Raw genomic sequence first — 23,008 nt, forward strand, 5'->3', positions numbered from 1 at the left:
AGAGGCTGAGGTAGGAGGATTACAAGTTCAAAGCCAGCTTCAGTAATTTAGTGGGACCCTAGGCAACTCAGAAAGACTTCGTCTCAAAATAAAAAATAAAAAGGGCTGGGGATGTGGCTCAGTGGTACCAGTTCAAACTCCAGTACCAAATAATAAGTTTAAAAATAATAATATGGCTTAAATAGAACTCTTGAGTCCCTCTTTGTTCCCCATCTCAGCAAATGGCAACATCATCTACCCAGTCAAATGCTGTGCTCATCCTTGACCCTTCTTTTTGCTCATATCCCACTGAGGAGGCTCTTGTCTTCAAGATATACCCTGAACCTGACCACTTCACATCATTCTGTCATCACTACACCCTTATCCCCTCCTGGACCACTGCAAGGGTCTCCTAGAGGTTACACTGATTCTCCTCTTGTCCTCAAAGTCTATTCTCTGCTCAGAATCCAGAGGAATGATTTTGAAACACAAAAGACCATACAGGCTCTTGCACTTAAACTTCTCCAACGGAATCCAATCACTCTCAGGGTAAAATCCTCACTCCTTATCATGGCCTGTGCAACATGGGTCCCATTTACAAGTGATTTCATCTCTTTCTCCCTCCCTATAACCACCTCTCGCCCAAGTCCATCCAAACTGGCTGCCTTCCTGTTCCTCTAGCAGGACAAATGCATCCTACCTTAAAGTGCTTTCTTTTCTCTCGCTGTTTCCTTTGCCTAAACACTTGTCCCCAGATTCCTTTACCCCTGCTGGTCTCTGCACAAGATGGCTCAGTCAATCGCTCCCTTTCTCTCTCTCATGCCTGTACACACACATACACACAGAGAAGCCTTTTTGGACTATTCTTTCAAAAAGAATCCCTTCACCTTGTTTTATTTTTTCTTAGTATGTATTACTACCTGAAAATACATTTTCTATTTAGTTATTTGTTTACTTCATTCATAAACCATAGTGAGTACCCATCAGGTACAACTTAAAGAGCTGGACATACAGCAGTGACTGAGACGAGCAAACACCTCAGGCCTCACGGAGCTCGCGTTCTTGTTTGTCAGCCTCACTCAAACCTAAGCCCCAGGGAAGCATGGACACACTGTTCCTCATGTGGTGAACAAATCCCCAGTGCTCAGAGCAGTGCTTTGGCACAGAGTAGGCACTGACACATGTCTGCTGAATGAGAGGTCCTGCCACCTGCAGCCATCTGCTTCCCTGGGACTCCAACTACAGAGCTCTTCCTGCCTACCAGATGGGGTTCAGGTAGAACCTAGAATGTCCACCTCGCTCACCTTATACACCTACACAGAGCAGTATGGACAGTTAGCCTCTGTGGCTGAGTTGGGCTCCTAAATCTGGGCCTGTCTGTCCTATCTGCCTTTACCTTTCTGCTCCAACCACAGGACCCTGCAAGCTCCCCAGGTGACCGTGCCACTGGGATTTGTCTCACTGGATCACAAGAGCACCCAATCCACATGGTGGAAGCTGATTAAATGTTGACAGGCCCACTCCCCTTTCCAACAAGGGGCTGGAGTCAAGATGCAGGGGTCACTGCTCACAGGACCTTCAGCATCGACCAGCTATCACGCCCCCAAGTATCCTCATGTCAGCACTGAACACAATGCTAAGGACATATTTTTGTCTCTTTCAACTACCTCGGAAACAAGATATTTACCAGGTGTGATGAGTAATTAAGTTTCTTCCAAAGGACATTTATTAACTGTGAAATGATCTGATCTCAAATAAAAATGAAGGTCATTGTGTAATATAGTTAATTCATCTTTCAAGACAAAAGCAGCTACAGTGGTAGAAACAAAAAAAAAAGGAAAAGAAAGAAAACATGAATCTCTTGAACCACTCTGGAGATCTAAGAAAACAGGTGTGTAAAATTCACATTACCAGCATATACATATACATCTATGAGAATAATGTTCATATTTTAATGCACTGGTTAACTAAGAGGTGTCTGGCTTTCCCCTCTCTCACAGGATTAGTGGGTGAAGACATCTATGAAAATTATAAAAGCAAAGGGAAGAAGCCCCTGGCTGGGAGTTGGCTAAAATGGGATTCCAGCTTGAAAAAGTGTGTTAATAAAATTAATAAAGTGTGGAAGGAAAAAAAAGAATTGTTCTTCTCTACATCTCAGAGCCAAATAGTATGGCCTTATACTTGCCCAGCACTTCATTCCCTTGGAAGCATTTCCAAATTCATTATCTCTTTCAGTCTTCAAAGCAAACAACCCTTCAGTGTAAACAGGGCAGGATACGTTTCTCTAATTCACCTAAGTAATTCACCACAGTAAAAATGGTAAAATCCAGAAATATATAGACCCAGACTAGTGTCCTTTCTCCTCTAAGAGGAAGGTTAGCAGAGTTCTCTTCAAATCACATTCTGCAGTTGACTAAAAATATTTCCCTTTACTTCAGCAGAAGGAACACACACTCACACACACACATATTCACCAGTGGTTTAAGGTGGTGGGAAGATGCATTGGTCCTGGAGCTCTGGGCAGAAAGGGGGTTTCACAAACTCTTCCAATGGATGCCAACTCCTGTAACGACAAATATACAAAATACCTGGTGTGAATCACAAAGACACTGTGGCCTTACCCCAAGGGGACCCATCTAAACACCAATTGCCAGGAACCCCATGTAGGTTCAAAGTCCCCATCCTCCGCTTCCAGGCCAACTCCCTTCCCCACCCTGACTTTCCACAGTAGAACAAGAATCTTCAGTTCATCCACAGAAATAGTCTCCTGAAGAATGATAGGAACTTTGGCAAAAAAGGAGCTTAAGAGATCATCTTCAACAGGAATCATAAACTAGTGGATCAACGTCTAGCCTACAGAGGTGTTAAATGTCATCTGCAGGGTATGTTCAAAGAGTATGTCACATAAAATCCCCCCAGACTTCCAGCAAGGAGAGCAAGGAAAAAGAGGAAAAGGAGGGAAAGGAGGAGAAAGAGGAAGAAGAAGATGATGATGATCTGTCAATATGACCCATATTTGTGTCTGTCAACAATCAGCTGGTGCTAAATAGCAGGTACTCTTCACAGGCAGGCTCCTTACTGCTCCTTACTGTCTTCTCGACATATACAGAGGAACTGTGGCTGACATTTATAACTGATTTTGCATTATTGTTTAGGTAATGCTGAAATATTTTTATCTACTCATGACTCTAAGGCTACCAGAAATAAATAAATAAATATATATATATATATATATATATATATATATATATATATATATATTAAGCAAATCCATGCACATACTTGTGTGTCTCAAAATTAATACTTAGCTGTAAGAGAAGTATTAACATCAAGGAAACAGTTGAAGCTTCTACTAATAAGTCTCTACTAAAAACAGATACACCTACTAAAATGTTTTGCATTCCTTTACATGTCACCAAAGAATATAAGAGTAAATTGTAGCCAGTTCCCTAAGAGTTTATTTTTTAATATGACATTTTTCAATAATTTTACTGCTTTAAATACAAATTGGGGGGAACTGCCCACAAATGCCATTATTTCAAAAATACTTAGTTAATGTCTCAAACTATCTAGAACACTATGCTAGAAAAATCTCCCTTAATATGCACCTTAAATATAAGACTATAAATAAGCTCAGGTATAAGGTACCGGCACTGTAATAAGTGAGCCACTTACTCAACTTCAAGTTGGTGGGAATTAATTATATCACTCTGTCAAAGAATTCAGTAATTCATTAACTCAACAAACATTTACTGAACCCTATAATTACCAGACAGCGAGTGAGGTAACGGAAATTCACAAGTGAGGAAGACCCCTACATTGCTCTGTCTGAATTAAAGACACATCCAGACACTCCAAACAAATTACAAAACAATCAGAGAATATAATGATCTGGGCATGCATGTGTGTCATGGGAGCCCTGAGCAGAGGCACCTAATGCAGAGATGAAGAGATACTCCGTAACATAGAGGATATCCTAAAATTGGATGGGATGGCCCAGGTATGAAGGAGATGGTAGAGGGACGGTGGGGATCCCAAGCCATGAGATAATATAGGCAAAAGTAAGGAGGTGTGAGCAGCCCCTCCAATTTGACCTTGTCCGGATCTTTTATTACCTTGTGGCTTATGCACCTTGCCTTATGCCACATCACCCAACATCTACTGGGCTTTGATGCACAGCCCTGATCACACTCAGAACATGTCTTGTGTGTTCATATCAAGAATTCAACCAATTCAGCCCTGTTCCCTGGCAAGGCCTACTTATAATTCACTTGGGACAACCGCTGTTGTCACAGAATTTGTAGGGTCCAAAAAACATGGTGGTAGAAACCCTGAACCTTTTATGAGATCTCTGAGAAGACAGTAAATAAAGATTTTTTTTTTTTTTCTTGTACCAGTCATCGGTCCTGCCTATCTTTACCCCAGGACCTGGATTTCCAAGGCCAGAAGCTACTATGCATTCAAGCCCCAGAATGAATGTTCCTGAGAAAAGTCTCAGAATATCCACCCATCAAAATCTTGTGTGTGTGGCTGGGGATGTAGCTTGGTGGTAGAGCCAGGCCTAGCATTCACAAGGCCCTGAGTTCAAACCCTAGCAACACACACTCTTGTACACAGAAAAATCCCCAAGTGGAGTTCTCTTCATGTATTAGAAAGAGATGAGCCACCAGCCCTGATCCTCACTGAGATGGAGTCAAGAGAAAGCAATTTGGATAAAGCAGGCTGGAAAGGGACTTGAAGAGGAGTAAAGCCCCTTCATGGTTGAGGTTCAGGTTCACAGTTTGAGGGCAGTATAAAGCAACAAGGAGGTAGTGAGAAGAGCTTCCCTGGATGCGTAACTGGTGGGCCAGTTCCCAAATCTGGCTAAAAATTAAAACCACCTGGAAAACTTAAAAAAAAAAAAAAAAAACCCTCCTAAGACCCAAAGGCATTAAAACAGACTCTGGTTTAGAGGCCCCAGAATGGGTCAAAAGTCTCCCACAGGTGATTTTGATGACCACTTGGAAAAGAGTATATTTCACCCAGAGGCCTCAAAAACTCCAGAACAATGTCTCTGAGGTCATTAATTAACCATCCTCCGGGAAAGATCCAACAATTCAGGCTAAGGGCAGCTGCATATTCTTAGTATGTTTACCCATTCTGTATTGCATTATGACAACCATTGCTTCTTTTAATTTCAAATAAATTAAAAGCAGAATGGCAACTGGGTAAGTGGAGGGGACCTTTGTGTTCACAGCAGTGCCTCCTATAATCAGCCTCAGTGCCTCCAGACAAGGGGGCTGTCCAGTCTCAGCAGTAGATCAGTGCCTTCACATACCTGTGCAGGATCCTCTGGCAGAACAAAGGACCTGAGGATGTCTGGTCATCACAGGGCCTTCGAGGAACAGTTCTAAGGTGCAAGCACTCTGATCAGATCCTTCCTGCCATCATAGGGCAGGACACTGAAGATCAATGCAATGTGTGGAAACCTGCCAGGTCAGCTGAACACTTCTCTTTCCAGATTTCCACTTTGTGGTCATGTAACAGCCTGAGCAGTCCCACGCCAAGAATGGCAAAGTAAATGCCACGTACCACAAAGATGACAGACAGGAGTAAGTTGGTTCTCTGAATGGACCAGCCTAGAGAGATCTCTTCCCAGACATCACCAGGTACTACCAGGCGACCTTCAGTCAGCCAGCCCCACAGAAACCCAAAGCTGGTCAAGGTCAACCTTCCCCATCACAAGGCCCACAGTATCCATGCTATCCTTCAACAGAAGACAGACACATTCGGATGTCCCCTCCAGCCCAAGGAACCTCCAGCTGAGCCATAATGCAAATTGGAAGAGTTTGGGAAGGGAAGGAAATCTAGGGGAAGCTCAAGACAGTAATTTGCCTCCTTCTCTGGCCCTCATTTTTAAAGTGAACTGTTCATTTTTTCTGTTGTTCCATTACCCTGGCCTAAAATAGGACATTTCCCTGGCCCAATGTGCCAAAAGTCATCACAAGTGTTGTTTCAGACCCTGCCAAAGACCTTGAACCCTCACCTCTCTCATCTTCATCCTCTTCTCTCTCCCACCCCAAGGATGTAGAGCAATATTGGCTGTTGTGAAAGTCACCTCTTGCCACCCTCATTCCTACCAAACATCAATCCTGACCACGCAACCTGCTCTGGACCAACAGGAACTCCCGTGTTCAACGTGCACTCAGCAACCATGCATCTCTTTCACACAGCACAGGCAACTTCTATATTTTTACATTACTTTTCCACCAACCTAAAGATGGAGAAGGATCCAGCTCATATTTGTTTTGCATTTATGTTGTTGTTTTGAAATTAGGGAGTCTTTGTTTGACTATAGATAACTGTATCCCAAAATTGTACCTTGAAATTCTTTAGTTTCCTTTAAAACATACCCCAAACTTCATGCCATCCAACACAGACTTGGCCCCTCTCATTTTTTTTTCCAAATTCAGGAACAAAGTTGCTTCCTGAGCTCACAACAGACTCTCTCCTTCTCCTTCCACAAGTTTTAACTCTTCTACCAAAAAACCCAGAGAGTCTAGAAGAGAAAATCCCCAACTGGCCTTGAGGCTCACCAACTGGGAAGGAAACAGATCAGAGTTAACTATTTCATTTTTAAAATCATACCACACTAGTTATCTGAGATGACTCCCTAATATGTGAAATGAATCCCAGCACACACAGGCATTCTTTTGAATTTGGAAGGAATGTCCTTATTTGCACGACAAATCCCACTGGGGCTGAAACCAGTGACAACATCCTCAGGCTCTAAACCCCACTGAAGCTCCGTGGTGCTCTCCGCTGAGGTGGCTCCACTTCCCAAACACTTCTTGCCTCTGGTCCCTGGGCCCAGCTGTCCTCCCACCACAACCACTGGCAAAGAAAAGTGAATCTTCAGGAGCTTTTTAAAGCTCTCCCACCTACTCCACAGATAAAGCAGGAGGAGGGAGAATAAATGTTTCCAAGTTCCCTGAATGACACAAAGCTCATAAAGTACAACAAAATTAGTTGAAAAAATAGCAAAATGATTTTAGCTTCCCTTTAAAAAAAATAATAAAGCACGCCTACTTTAAATGATTCACAGTGACTTCATACTTTCTCTTCCACTAAGATATACATTCTTCCTCCCCAAGCTGACAGCTCTGTGCAGCACCTCCATCCTAAGAGAGTGTAGGGCCAGATCTCACAGGGCCTTGTTCTATATGATTCGGTTCCCCAGAGAACATTTTGACAAAGTCAGAGTATGCTCTATAGAAACAACCTCTTTCTATTTGCTGGTCTTTCTGCCTGACAATAAAAAAATAAAAAACTCTGCCTGACTCTTGCCATGGCTAGAGCATTCTCACCATTGAGAGTTCAGATCAAATATCACCTCTCAACTGAGCCCAGCACTGACAACCTAACCTGCTTACCAGCAAGAGTCACTTTCCTAGGAGAACCTATCACCATCCATTACTATCTTATTAAACCATATTATGGGTACAGGGTGGTGGGCAGGAATCTTGCCTGATTTGTTCATTGCTGAAACCCCAGCACTACAAAAGTTCCTGGTGCATAGCCAGGTATGCTGGTATATGCCTATTATCCCAGTGACTCAGGAGGCTGCAGCAGAAGGATCACAAGTTCAAAGCCAGCCTCAGCAACTCGGTGAGGCATTTAGCAACTCAGTGAAACCTGTCTTTAAACAAAATATAAAAAAGGGTTAGGGATATGGCTCAGTGGTTAAGTACCTGTAAGTTCAATTCCTGGTACCAAACAAAAAGTTCCTAGCACATGACTCAATATAATTGCCAATGAGTGGTGAGACGGGGTGAAGGATAAGCAAATTGAGGTGTGAACAAAATCAAGAGCCTTCCAAAGATGCCCCAAAGCATGACTTCATCATGGTCTCTGGAATGGGTCTCCTGGTATCTCTTGTTTAATTCCTCTCAACCCTGCTGTTACTCAGATTTTTAGCTCACCCACTCTATACCTCTAGCTCACCCCAGTGCTCACCCATAGATAGTCAATTCCCAAGTTGGAATTCTCCTTCCTATTTTGTATACATTCAAGCATTTTCAGTTTTAAAACTTTAGATATTCACAGGGGTATATGACCTTCTATGACCTCAAGACTCAAGGATCTGACCCAAGCTCACCCCTCAAGCCACATCACTAATATGCCAGTTCACACTCCTCCATCATCATCAGTGAGCTCAGGGCTTGTGGGCCACACAGGTCTACATCTTTGCTCAGCCCTCTCCTGCCTAAAGCCTCCTTCTGCCGCCTCACTACCTGTTAGCTCCCTTTCAACCCCAAAATCCCCTCCCCACCAGGTTGGGCCTGGTGCCCTTCCTCTCTGCTCCGTAATCATGACTCTTACCCCAACATTATGAAATTATCTTTCATCTGTCTGTTTCCCTCAACTGACTATCCCTTGATAGCCAACATGCAATCTAACTCATCCCTGCTGGCCAAAGTCTGTGCTCAATTAACACAATGAACTCAACTGAATTCCATACCTTGTTTTCTACTCACAATTTCCATTTTCCACAATGGCCCCATGAAGAATCCTAACACTCAGCACTTGTAAAAGAAAATATTCTGTTGGTAAGCTTTGTTTATCAAAGCACACTGATAAGAAGCAACTGGAGTGGCAGCTTTAATATCATCATCATCATCATCATCACATCATTATACTGAAGACCTGAATTGTGAGAGGCACAGCTATGGTACAAAGACTATTAGTTCTGGTTTAAGTATAGACTCAGCCTCTCTTTAGCTGTAGAATCACAGGCATGTCACTATCCCTCTCTGGTCCCAAGTCTCTTTCTCTGTATGATGAAAGGGCCAATCAGACACAAAAGGGGATATACTGTATGACTGCATGTACATGAAATGTACAGAATAGACAATTCCATACACACAGAAAGTAAATTAGTAACTGCCAGAAGGCAGGGAAAAGAGGGAATGGGGAGTGAATGCTAACTGATATGGGGCTTCTTTCTGTGGTGATGAAAATGTTCTGGAATTGAATAGTGGTGATGGTTGCACAACTTTGTGAATATACTAGAAAATGCTGATTGTCTAGTTGAAAATAGTTAAAACTGTGAATTTTGTGTTATGTAAACTTTATCTGAATGAAAGAAAGAGCTAGACTAGAGTGGAACTTGAAAACTGGAGGCTAATCAGACCACACCAGGCCTAGGTCATGTTCTTTAGAACTCAATAGTTTTCAGTATATTTGCATAAATGATTTAAAAGCCAAAGATTTTCTTGATTGTGGCAATGATTGCACAAATGTGTATAATCCTGTGCATGATAAAACTGCATAGGACTACAAATGTGCACACACAAATGAGTAAATATAAAATCCAGTGAAATGTGAATAAGGACTACAGATTTTAGCAATGTCAACTTCCTGGTTTTGATGCTGTGTGTAGTTATGTCAAACGTTACCACTGGGGGAAGCAGGGCGAAGGGCACTCAAGACTCCTTTGTACCCTTACTTTGTAACTTCCCATAAGTATATAATTTTTTCTAACTTTTTAAAAATTTATCTAGACAAATATTTTTTAAGGTGGATTCTCCTTAAGATTAGCAAGATCTGCCAGGCATGGTGGCTCACATCTGTAATCCCAGCAGCTAAGGAGAATGAGGCAGTAGGATTACAAGTTCAAAGCCAGACTCAGCAACTTAGTGAAGCCCTGAGCAACTTAGTGAGGCCCTGAATCAAAATAAAATATATTAAAAAAAAAAAAAAAAGGTTGGGGATGTGGTTTGGTGGTTAAGTGCCCCTGGGTTCAACCCCAAGTACCAAAAAAAAAAAAAAAAAAAAAAGTAGCAAGATCTGGTAACACTGGGCCTTAAGGATAGCACTTGAGATGGGTGGTAGCTACTCCCTGTAGATTGTCACGGTACTTAGTTTTCTAACACCCGAGGCCTAATGTCAATTGCCATTTGTTATGGTAGCATGCACGGATTTTTCCCTTAGAGAAGAGAAATATTTCTCTATCAACAACGGGGAAAAGAAAGACCAAGATTATCTTATGTTTCCAAAAAAAATAAATAAATAGATTTTAAAAGGCAGCCCACAACATTTTTGTGAAAAAGAACATTCCTCTCAGTTTCTTCTGTGATCTCTCACCCTCCCTCCCATGTTACCTGCCTGACCTCTGGGACATTTAAGGTTTGGACCCCTGGGCTATAACCCTTTAGGACCAAATTTCTTATTCTAAATCAGTAAATAAATTTTAAAATCAAACCACTGGAAAAGAACACAGCTTAAGTACACAGTATCCTATTCTCCCCTAAATATTTTGGTTCCTTCATCTCACCTTTCCTGAGACAGGATATTTCCCTCAGCCACAAAAAGGGCAAGCTCCACCCCATACACATGATCCCTTTCAAATAAACAGGATTCCTTTTCTGCACTGAAACTGCAGCTCTATTTAGTAGGGTAGGAAAAGGGCCCTTAGGGTACGCATTCCCCCATCTTTCCTACCAGTCCACCAGCACCACACCATCCCTGCCCCCAAAGAACATGCTTGGAATACAGCTATCCCTAAAGGGGGAGGGGGGCAGGACATAATCACAGAGAACCCAAGTAAATTCCCAGTGAACTTTTCTGGTTCAGCCATTTCCAATCAGGGAGCACAGAAGGATTACCTAGGACTCCAGCCAGAGCAATATTAATATCCTCTTCCTCAGGTGACACCCATGCAGACTACCTGGCACTGATCCATCCTGAGGTGTTTTAATCAATGAGCTGGAAAACTGAGACCCCTTGATACCTGGACAGCCAGGTAGACACACCTCTCTAGTCAAGAGAGGTTAGAACTGTAATTTCCTGTAGGATGGCCCCTAGCTGATGTGACCATGAAGCCCCTGAAACGTGGCTAGTGTGATTGAGATGTACTGATAGATAACAGACCCACTGGATTTTGAAGTCATGGCACATGGGGGGGATATTCCATTGATATTTTTATATCAATCACATATTGTAATAATTCTATTTTTGATATACTGGATTAATGAAAACATGTTAAAATTAATTTTGCCTGTTTCTTTCTACTTTTTAATGTGGCTTCTAGAAGATCTTAAATTACACATGTAATTTGTATCATATTTCTATTGCATAGCCAGGCTCAAGAGACATTCATCATTCTTGTGTAGGCATTACTGTCATTGTGGAAAAGGTGACAATACAGGCCAAGCTGGTCTCCACCTGCCCACTGTGTGATGCTAAACAAGTTTTCGGTCTTTCTGATGCTCAGTTTCCACCCCTCTACATGGGCATGATAATATCCAGCCCACGGGGCTTCCAGTGAGAGCAAATAAAAGAAATGTAGGTAGGAACACCTACCATGCATCCTCTCACAGGTGCTACTCAACACCTGCATGCTGCCACTCTTCTTCCTTTCTGACTTTCTTAAGGATGCAAAATTTGAACCCATAATTTCTTGGTATCAAATTTACTAACAATAATACCCAGATCTGTACAGTGCTCACAGGTGGCCGAGTGGTTTTCCATCTACAAGGTAATAGAAATCACCAGGGACGCTCACCCCACCCCAAGATTCCGACTATTCCTTTGGTGTGGGTTCCTGCACTTGCCTTACTCACAAGCACTTCATGGCATCTCATGGCTGTGGTCTGGGAGTCACCGTGAGAAACACTAACACAGCTAAGGAACCATGAATAACATCATCAGGATCACCTCAGGCGTTCCCAGACCACAAAAAGACAAGCCAGCCTGAAGAAGGAGATGTGGTCCGTGCAGAGCCCAGGAATGGATCACAGGCCTTCCCCTAGCAGAAGGCTGACTTCCTGGGATCTTTTAAACCTACATAGACTAGGAAAAACCTTCTGTCCTGGACATTGTTTCAAACACCAGAAGGCAGCCAACCCTTCCTGCCCTCACACAAGTCCCCTTAACATGGCCAAAATATATGGATATGGGGTCTGGGATGTGGCTCAGTAGCACAGCACTTGCCTAGCATGTCTGAGGCTCCAGGTTCAATCCTAGTGCTGAAGAAATAAGAAATGGACAATTTCAAGGCAACCAATATGTTGGCATTTGGCCTAAAGAGGCTGGACTGCTTGGCACTCTCACCAGCAACACATGAGAAGGCCCAGGGCAAATCTTCTTCCTACCCTTGCTGTGAGCCAGTGGTGCCAAGTCTCCATGGAACTTTCTGGATGTCGCTCTTCTGCAGAAGCACTCCTCCTGCTTCCCAGGAGCCAACAGAAAGGGTTCTGTGCAGAGACCCAGCAGCTTGGGCCTTTAGCCTCTCAAAGGTATCACCCCATGGATGAAGGTTGGATAGCAGTGTGCCCTGGTCAGGTGGACAGCAGGAGGCAGGTGGACAGAAGAAAGCACTCTTTTTATCTACGCTGAACAATCACTGCTCCTTCCCATGATTCAAAAATGCTCTGTAGGCTAAAGCACCCCGATCTCAAGCCAGTACAAAAGAGCAATTTCTTGGAGAACAAAAATTAAAGAGTCCTTCCCCAAGAACATTTCTGTCAGAAAAAAATGTGGTCTAGAAACTCGAGCTTTTCTTCCTTTTAGAGCAAATTCTTTTCTATGTATGGGGGGAAAGAATATGAGTGAATTCCCCCTACTAAATCCAAACTGCCTGAAATTATTTTTGAAAATAGGAAATAAAACAAGTAAGTACTAACTCTGAGAATTCTGACATTTCTGTATTTTTAATGTAGGAGACTGATGTGGAGTTTGTTCAGAAGGCAGCGATACAAACTACATGCTGATTCCAGCACATCAGCTCTGGGCCCCCACACAGAACACTGCCCCCAATCACCAGCTTTCTGGTGTCAGCTTCTTATATTCTACTGTCCCACCATCAGCCTCTGAGTCCCAGAGAGAGCCTCTGCGGGAACCAGGACCTAACCAGGTCTTTAAATAGCCCAGTCTCCATGTGGTAGCCACACAAGCAAGCAGTTCAGCCCAAACTTCAGGTCATTCTAAAATGTTATTACATGTCTTGTGCACGTCAGGGGAGGGAGCTAAATTCTTAGTGCACAGGAAAACATCTTTAAAGTCCCTCCTCCTTCTCTACCTCTTGGTGCCCCACGGATGGCAGCTGCTCCTCCCAGGACTCTCCTCTGCTCTCTCTTCCTCCCTTCCCACCACTAGCTCATCCACTCTCCCTCCCTCTCCCTTTCCTTTAGCCTGCATTTGTTTTTCTCCCCCACAGATGCTAGGTCTTTTCAGATACATAAGCACAGCCCCTCCTATACACATTCACACATACACAAACCTGACCGTCCCCAGGCTCTAATCCTTCATTCTCCACCTCCATGCTCTGCCTCTACGTGAACAAGGCCAGAAACAGAGTCAACCAAGACAAAATTCTCCTTAGCAGATCGAGTAGCTGGGAAACCTGAGTAATAGACAGTAGAATTCTCTTCAGCAGAGAAAAGAGGAGGAAGTCCATGAGCACTCACAGTGGCACACACAAGGGGTGGGGGGCGAGCACTGAAAGCTAATGGCACCACTCAGACCTGCTGGGCCCAGCATTAGAAAGATGCTCTGCATAACCAGGTTAGAGCTCTGCTGGACATTAATAAACCACACCACCTTGGCTTCCAAAGCCCCCCATAACACACTGCCTGGCTGTATACACTCCCACCTTAACTGGGACAAGTCATATTCGGAGAGGAGTATGTGCTAGATCTTGGTCTACATCAGAGAGCTCCTGGAACTTGGAGAAGTTAGCAATGATCCCAGTGCAAGAAACTGTAGGCCTCACACCACTAAAAACTTTGGAGGCAGCTCTAATGAATGGGTTCACTCCTTCATTTACCATGAACTGAGAGATGTTAGTAGCAATAAAGAAGAAGAGGGAGAAACTGATGAAGATGACCCAGCCTGTACTTTCAGGAAGCAAGCTGGCAGGATGAGAGCCATATAAGGTAAAAAGAACAGCATCTGGTAGTAAAGAGAGCTAAGAGAAGAGATAAAGGACAGCCACATGGCACAGTAGAAAGAATGCTATCACCCCCAGAAAAAGAAAGAATGCTACCCTAAATCCTGGCCCTGCTATGGATTTGCTGTGGGGCCTTGGGAAAGTTCTTGCTCCTCTCTGAACCTATTTCCATTTCTGCAAAATTAGAGCACTGACATTCCACAGCTCCATGATTTTAGAGATACCTACTGTTGGGATCATAGACGGGTGAGAAAAAGGGGCAGATAGAAGTAGGGATACAAACTATTCCAAAATGTAAATGATTACTGACACTGATTATAGGTCCAAGAAAATATTCACCGCAGCTGCAAAGCGCAGTTGTCACTCTTGGGCAGGGATCATAAGCCAGCTTCTGGACTCCTTTATCTTGATGGCATTACGTTCACACTACTTCACACAGGCCATTTGCTTATGGGTCACACTGAAGACACATTAAAAGCAGTGAGTTCTGCCCACGGTGGTGAGAACCTCAGAAGGTTGCAGTTCATTCTCCCTGGTTTGCAGACAAGCAGGCAGGCTGAGTCTGACGGACGCCCAAAGTCACAAGGCTTGGCAATGACAGAGCCAAGAGAGAAGCCCAGATTGTCTGACTCCCCACCTAACACTAAATGCCAATTAGGTCACTGTATTGGGATTCTTGCAAGGCGTGAACACATAGAAACTGCCACATAAACTTGCCTAACTCATCCAAGTAGATGGGGGAGGATTCCGAAAAGGGAAGCCCAAAGCAGCTTTTCCTTTCTCTGCCACCTTAACAAGCAAGTTGATCACCAGCTTTCCTGTCGCATGTACAAATTCCTGTCTCTAAGCCACACAGGGGGTGGCTCATACTCTAGAACTGAAGATCTTAACCTGGGACCCAGCTGGAGTCACATGCAAAGACTTCAGCTTATGTATGTATCCACAGGCAAGTCTATTAGCATCTCAATGCCTAGGTTTTTTCATCTGTAGAAAAGGAATAACAATAGTACCTATATCTCACAGGGTTATGAAAGGAATAAAAGAGGTGGCAATACATGTAAGTACATAGCATAATTCCTGTAACACAAATGTTACTTATCACTATCGTTTTTCTGGGGAAAGAGTCAAAGCTTTTATCAGATTCTCAGAGTAGTTCATGATCCAATTAAAATTATAAATCCCTACTCTGTACCCTATCCCTGACATGGATCTGAGGCAGTCCTATGGGCCTGGAAGCAATTCCTCTAGATTTCTTACCTCTTCAAAAGACAGACCCTTGAGGTTCTCCATACCCGCTACTCCTATAGGGCAGAAGAAAAAGAACTCTAATGAACTGCACCGAGGAGTACAGGGTTGTATCTGTGGCTGAGCAATACTTCCCTGAGCCACTGAAGATTCAGTCTATCAGTGGGAAATTAGAGAGACCCAAATCTCAAGTTCAGTTCCCACACACTCAGGAGCAACCCACTCCCACCTGGACAGGCAAGAGTGTGGGAGGGGAAGCCATTGGCACCCTGGCCAGCCCCTTCATTCCAGAAGTCACACTACCTTTCCTGATGAAGAACTGTGAAGAGTTGACTAAACACAGAGGTACACAAAGAGGATGATGGGTTGGGATAAATATGATCCAAGCAAAGGTCCTGGTCTGGAAAGAGCTGATTAAGGAGGGAAAGGATTAAAAGGGAAAGGGACACAAGGTGTAAAAGGAAGCACTTAAAATCTTGGCTTTTTAATCCTGGCTGCTTTCCGACCTCAATATCTTTGAAACATTACTCAATATCTCTGAGCCTCAGTTTCCCTATGAATAAATGAGGAGGAGATCATTAACAGCTGTGTCACAGAGGTGTTGTGAGGATGAAATAAGATAATCGTCAAAGCCATTTAACACAGTATCTATCTAGCACATGGTAAGTGCTCACTTGATTAATGCCAACTATTATTACCACGGTGGTGATCATGCAGATGCTGAAGGATGAAGCAGACAAAGGCTTGCAAAGTCACAAAGACAACATATTGTTGGATTCTAGGTTGTTTAGACACTGGTACATTAAAAACAAAATCAAGGCAGGTTTGCAGGGAAAAACACTAGCATCAGAAGGAATATGGGACTTTGGGTCCAAAATACAGCTCTAACCATAGAACTTTAAACTTGGGTCCTGGGCCTGGAAAACTCCACACAGGCAGCAGTGGAGGTAGAAGACACAGATGAATGCCTATCGGAAGGGCCAACTCAAACATCATGACTTTACTCCCAGTAGGAGCATCAACTCCATAAAGTAACCCAGATAACTCTAACAGGCACTTACGGCTAGCTGTGGCCAGGTACAGTGGTGCCCACCTATAATCCCAGCAACTTTGGAGTCTAAGGCAGGAGGATGGTGAGGTCAAGGCCAGTCTAGAGCAACCTACCAAGATCCTGTCTTAAGATAAAGTAAAACAGGCTGGAAATGGAGCTCAGTGGCAAAGCATCCCTGAGTTCGATCCCCAGTACTGCCAAAAGAAAAAAAGACTGTTTTTGATGAACCAACAATAGAGGAATATATTATTACTTGATAAACACAATGTTGAGGTACATGAAATCTTTCAAAGCAAGGGATATTTAGAAGAAAAATAAATAAGTATAAAAATAGCAACACAAAAAGGACATCTTTGATGGCAAAAAAAAAAAAAAAAAAGGTTGGAGACATAGTTCCCATGACAGCCCTGGCTCCCAATGTCCCTAAGCTCCCATCTGTTAGCCCTCCTATATTCTCCACCTCGTTATCCCTTTGACAGACTGAGAATGAATCTAAAAGCAACCATGCTCTTTTCCAAATAATTTTCTCTAATATAAAATACGTGTTCACCATAGAAATCTGGGGACACAAAGGAAGTGTCAGAAGAATCTCACAAATACATTCATCAGGGTTAACATGATGGTTTACTGTTGCCAATTCTCCACCCCCCGACTTTCCTCCCTAATTCATTTTTAAAGAATTAATATCCAAAGACAGCAATGATTTCTGATGATTGAGTAAAAGCCACAAGAGTCAAGAAAAGATTAGAACTGGCCAGCAAAAAAGGAGACAATGCAAATACATGTGCACACATGCACACACCCACACACACACACGCACACATATACATGTTGAGGGTCTTTCCTCTCAGAGGCCTCGTAAACTTTCAATACAGGATAGTCACTGTGGCTGCTCCTGAACTAGATTTAACTTAGAGGATCAAAAAAGAACCCACCCACTAAAACAATGCTCTTTGAGTATCAAAAAGTCTAGCATTTCAAACAAGTACTTTTAAAAACATTTTTAAAAACCCCAAAACTATGATGTGTTTCTTGGCACGAATCTGGGTCAATTCCTGGTAGCGTTTCAGGATAGAATTTCAAAAGATACTTTAATTATTCCTCATGTCACTGATACCATCCTATCAGACTCGAATAAATCAAAATCATAATGAAAAATAAAAATAACACTGTACCTCTCTGGAAACACATTCAGGGCAAAAAAACCCCACAAGTTTATACCAGCTCCTTTTACCGTTGCCCCATCATTTCTAATACCGTTTATGCCAGAGAAATGGGAAGAAAAATTTGCTGACCAGTTTCAACAAACTGTACCTCAGGGATTTTTCCAAAGGAAGTCACAGGATGTTAGGGCAAGCAGAAGAGAAATCCTAGGGCAAGTGGAAGAACATATAATAACTGAACATTAGGTTCATTCTTACCAAGACTCAAATACACACTTAGAAGATGATACTTATTGCTGATATTTTTTACAAAACTGGTCCCCTCCCCAGCTATATCTACACAGAGGGTGGGAATGTGGGACAGGCTGCAGGCACTTAGTAGTGAGGGATGGATAGGCTCTGGGATCACAAGTGAGCCACCACCCTAAGAGCCTCCACCCTAAGCCTGCTCTTAACTATTATGCCATCCCTTCATCCAAAAGAGCCAGAACCTTCCTGGCATGAAATATGACCTCCTCCAGGGAGATCTCAATTACTAAAATGTATAGGTAATTTAGCATTTGATTTCAGAATTTTATTTTAAAGTTACCATAGGTATTCTTGACTTGATTTTCTTCTAAAAAAATTTGAAACTCAACACCCACATATGTGGAGATGTAAAAACAAAATGGGACACAAAGAAGTAAAAGGGCACCTACACCCAAACAGCTGGTGGCCCAGACTATTCTCATGATCATTTGACACTTGTAGAATAAAGGCTAACTATGGCACTTATCAATATTGCCTAAAGTTCCAGAACACTGTTTCCTAAAACTGATTCCTGCAATGTTCCTAACTAATGAGTACACAATCCTAAAAGTTCACAGTCAGACTAACAAGGGACACACCGCTGAAAATTCAAATCAGACTTAACCTAGGCCAGAAAAGTCCATTGGGAACGTTTCCTGCGTGTGGACAGCAGAGTGCAGGCTACTACTTTATCACTCGTGCCAGAACAACGTGAAGGGTGATTTGTTAACTCGTTGGTCAAAATGCACCTTCAAGGATGCTCTCATTTTTCTTAAGTGGATGAAAGTCCCACACAAGTTATCAGTGCAGCAGGAAAGAACTTTCCAAGAAGAGCCATCTGACATTGGATGGAGTGGCTTCAGAGAAAAAGCTCCTCACTGCCAGAGAGAAGGATACAGCAGAGCCCTACAAACCCTGTGGCTGCCAAGTGCCCTTCCAGCTTCAAGATTCAGGGTCTTCAAGTTTCTCCCATTGCTTCCCTCATTCCTCATTAATGAGGAAGACAGTAAGAGCCTGAAGTCCCACTGAAGTGTTTCTTCTCCAGAACGCAGAAGGGCCATAAATAGACAGGCAAGAGGCAGGAGGTGGAAGTCACAAGCTTAGAGGAAACAGGATAAGCCTGGAGGAATGGCCTATGGAAATGAACAAAGAATTCAGGGTGGGGGTGGGGGCAGAGAGTGGGGGCCAGGGCTGGGAACAAAGTGAAACTCTATACTCCATCACAGTCCACAAGCCTTAAGAGATCGGACTGCAGTAGCCCTTCTGGAAAGGTGGCACTTTTAAGACTACATACAAATCCAAGCTGGGTCCCCAGGAGTCCACAAATCCTGGACGCCCTCAGTTAAATATAAACATAAGCCTTTTATTGTTTGTTTGGTTGGTGGGTTGTTGTTTTTTTTTTTCCCCCAGTACTGGGGATTGAACCAGGAGTATTCTACCAGAGCTTCATCCCCACCTGCCGCCACCGCCGCCGCCGCGGCGGCGATCATCATCATCATCATCATCATCATCATCATCATCATCATCATTTTACTTTAAGATAAGATCTCACTAAATTTCGAGGCTGGCCTCAAACTTGTGATCCTCCTGCCTCAACCTCCCAAGATGCTGGGATTACAGAAGTGAACCACCATGCCCAGAGAGAAGACAGAGGTTGTCTTTTTGAGTGTTCTGGCGCTGAGAGCTCAATGAAGATGCCTTCTAGGGTCCCCAAGGTAACCAGAGTTCAGAAAACACTTAACTAGGGTGCAGCATTTTCTCTACACTCTACTTTTATGATAAAAACCAAGGCTTATAAAAATAAGTTCACATATGTAATTTGGTCCAAAAAAACAATCTTTAGGAGATGCCCTAAACTAATGCAGATTAGACAGGCCTTTGGTTCTTTGTGGTCTGTGGAGCTGGTAACAACACACAGCCCAACTCAAACCTACTACTAAAGAGTTTTGGACCAGACTTTGAAAGTCGTACTGGCAAGATCCCAAAAGGCCAAAGCTGTGCATGTTGCTCCACATAAGGAAACCTTGTTTGCCTGGGACAAGATGCAACACCCATGCCTCTATAGAACCCATGCCTTTGTAGAAGTCAGACAGGATTTTTCTTCCTCCAAAAACAAAGGGCTGGGGTACCTGGGGAAGAAGAGGAGGAGGAAGAGAACTGAATCCTCATTCTACATGGTCAGAGGTCTATAAACAATGACCAAAAAGTAGCAAAACATGCAAGTTATTCTAAAATATGGAATTAAATACCAAAAGAATCGGTTACAATTTTAAAGTAGATGCAACTAGAAAAGCAGAATTTAAAGTCGAAGGGATGGGAGATGGCAGTCCTGTAGATGGATTTGGTTCCTGAAACTAAATGCTTGTATAATTTTGGGATAAAAACTTTTAAAAACAAGAAGAAAGGAAGGGAAAAGGCCAACATATCCCAAAGGCACATATTTCCAAACTTCAGCCATAAAAAATAAGAAACATTTAAGTAAATGAAATTTTAAACTGTTTTTCCATATTTTCTAACCAGAGCATTATTATTTAGAAACTATTTTCCCAATTAAAGTAACATTTTCCATTGTTAAAAAGAATTAGAAAATTATACCCCTTCCACAAAAAGAATAAAAGAGGAAAACAATCATAAAATCATCACCCAGAGTAAAACCACTGGATGACTTGGAGGTATTTCCTCTTCTACATTCATGTACATGTGTATTCATATATCAATACAGATGATTTTCTTAAATGCTTTGAACTTTATCCAATGACAATAAAATTTTGCTTTGTTATGGTGGGAAATACTTTGAAGAGTATTAAATAGGCCTTTTCTTCTTACATCAGTAGCCAATGTCAATTACTCATTCTATAAAGGTAGGTATGTCAAGTCATTGTATTTTGACTATATGTTATGTTTACCAAGGAAAAAAAAAACATTTTCAGCAAAGTGATGGTGTGATGGTGTGACTTTCTCAGAATTCCTAGACACAAATTACAATAATGAGAGGATGCCCTTACTGCAAATTGGTTTACCTCCCAACTGTGCCATTTTTTGACTCTCTCTGCTCTGAGCCCTCTCCCGTGCACTTTGTCTCTCCCTGGGCAAGTCTCCATTTGCTTTCTCATCCCCCACACCCTTCTGCTCCTCCACAAGCACCCTGAGAGCTTTCCTTTCAATTATACCCCAATTTCCTGTTTTAGGCTCCTCTCTCCCTGGGTACCTTTGTCCCACCATTCTAACCTGATGCCATATGGTACCTTTTTCATATTCTTATTGCTTTTGACATTTGCAGAATAAATTGGATGTTCCTTGTCTTTAAGTTTAAAATTAGAATACAAAGCTTTTCACGTGTTCTTTCTAAAGCCCATGTTGCGGCCTTGTTTTTCACTTGGCTTTGTTGTTGCTGTTGTTGTTATTTAATATCTAAGGCAGCTGTATCCCCCAGGTCTAGGACCTGAGTGAGAAACTCTCAGAATAAAAAGAAGAGCCCTAACACCTGCGGGGGGGAAGCCAGCGTAGACCTGGAAGATGCTCTGCATGGGGAGGCAGGGAAAATGAAGAGGCCAGGGTCAGGGCCGCTTGAGCCAACTCTCTCCCCTCCTGAGGGACTGCCCAGCATCACCCCATGTGGAGCAGTCAATAGCTCCAGAAGGCAACCCCAAACTATCAGGGGACCCAGCCAAAGAACCACCTATTCCTCATCCTTCTAAGAAGGGTCTGCCTCTTTTTTCTGTTCATCCCAAATGCCTGGGTCTCTTTTCACAAGAGTTTCTTTTTAAATTAGGTCACCCCGTCCTATACATATAGGATTTTTTCATAACCCTGATGCTGGACACATCTTACAAGAGCTTTTTTGGTCCTGATGATTCTTTGAAGCATTTGCGCTCTCTCCCAGCTCTGAGAGATCTGTGCACTTCACATGGCTACCTTCCCAAACTCCAAAGTGCCTCATCAAAAATATTGACTAGGACAGGCCTAGGCACAATCCTAGGTCAGCCACAGAAGGCCTCCCACCCAGAGGATATAAATCTGACCTGGAAACTCAACCAGCAGTGAAGCTACCTGCAGCCTTATCATTCAGGCTCCATGTCCCATGTCAGCCACAGGCTGACGTCCCAGAGAAATCAGCACACATGGTACTATGTCTACAGTACAACCCTGCATCCACGTCACTAAAGGATCACAATTCTTTTGGCATGGCTTGACTCCAGGAACTTATACTGGAGGACCCTGCGGCACTCTTATTGGAACCCCCTCCCCTGCCATCCCCTTGTGAAGACACATGAAAAGAAAAGAAGAAATGAAAGAGGTCGTTCAACTGTCTCCAAGTATTTCCTCAAGAAAGTCAGTTCAGAGAAACAAACCAATGAACTTCCAAATAGTAAGTTTTCTACAAATGATGGCGACAACTGGGGTAGGGGGCGGAGGGTAGTCCTGAAGAACACAAGAGGAGATGAGTTTTTTTACACAGTGGCAAATGTTCCTTTTGGACTTACTTCAAGCCTGTGTGTGGGCTGATTCTCTGAAATAAACAAATTTTCTTGTATAACCAAGGTTATAGGGTGATGATTGAGGGTGAGGATTTTGGCGGAAAGAAATCACCCACGGGTCACCTTTGCCTTAATTGGGGGGGGGGGGGGTCAGTTCCTCTGCCTCCACAGGGTGTTGGCTTGAGTGAAACCTGACCAGGGATGTGGGGCCAGGGCAAAGGGCACATGTGGCCCCACATGGATGGGCATACACTACAGTTAAGTTCAACTGCACCCTGAACTGGTACCGCTTTTAAGAACACTGCAATGCCCTGCTCTATCCAGCTAAAGGCAGGAATGCCAATCCTGGCTTTAGTCAGTACCCATATAAGCCGCAGAGGGAGGCACAGTGTCCTGAACAGCAGTTGGCCAAACATGCTGGAGGGAGGTGCAGCTGCTGAGCCTCTCATGTTTACCAGGAAGAAAGAGTGTTGATTTTACAGATTTCTGATCATGTTTTCACAGCCAGTGTGATGCCCAACCCATTTTAAAGTGCAATCTGAACAACACCGCTTTCCTTATCACTCTCCTTGGACTTATATTGTTCCGTCCACCTTGGCCCCGAGAAGCCCTTTCCTCTCTGCTGGTCACACCTCAGCACAGGCCAGCACAAGAGCAGAGGGAAGCCAGGATCTCTGCCATGGCAGTGCAGGGCAAGGAGAAGAAAATTAAATTCAGATGTGGGACACCTGGACTAGGAACCTGATACCAATGAGCTTCACGTGCTCCGTGGGCCAGAAAGGAGCATTAAGAAAGGGCTCTTGCAACTCCAGCCATCTTTGAGGCAGTACTGGTCCCATGTTCTCACTTTAAAATGAGCTGCCCAAATGTGATA

At 43.2% G+C, this 23,008-nt stretch overlaps 1 protein-coding gene across 50 annotated transcripts in view; it reads right to left on the reverse strand.

Moving 5' to 3' along the window:
* Positions 1–23,008, reverse strand: part of Sorbs1 (sorbin and SH3 domain containing 1) — a 228,688-nt gene that overhangs the window by 162,173 nt on the left and 43,507 nt on the right. For all 50 annotated transcript variants that reach the window (XM_058581107.1, XM_058581109.1, XM_058581108.1 and 47 more), the window contains one exon: positions 2,454–2,542. The gene's annotated coding sequence lies outside the window, so the exon portion shown is untranslated. Of the gene's footprint in view, positions 1–2,453; positions 2,543–23,008 lie in introns of those variants that run through there.

Source organism: Marmota monax, unplaced genomic scaffold (genome assembly GCF_021218885.2).
Source record: "Marmota monax isolate L192 unplaced genomic scaffold, Marmota_monax_Labrador192_F-V1.1 WCK01_AAM20220418_F8-fsc00004, whole genome shotgun sequence".
Taxonomy (NCBI): Eukaryota; Metazoa; Chordata; class Mammalia; order Rodentia; family Sciuridae; genus Marmota; species Marmota monax.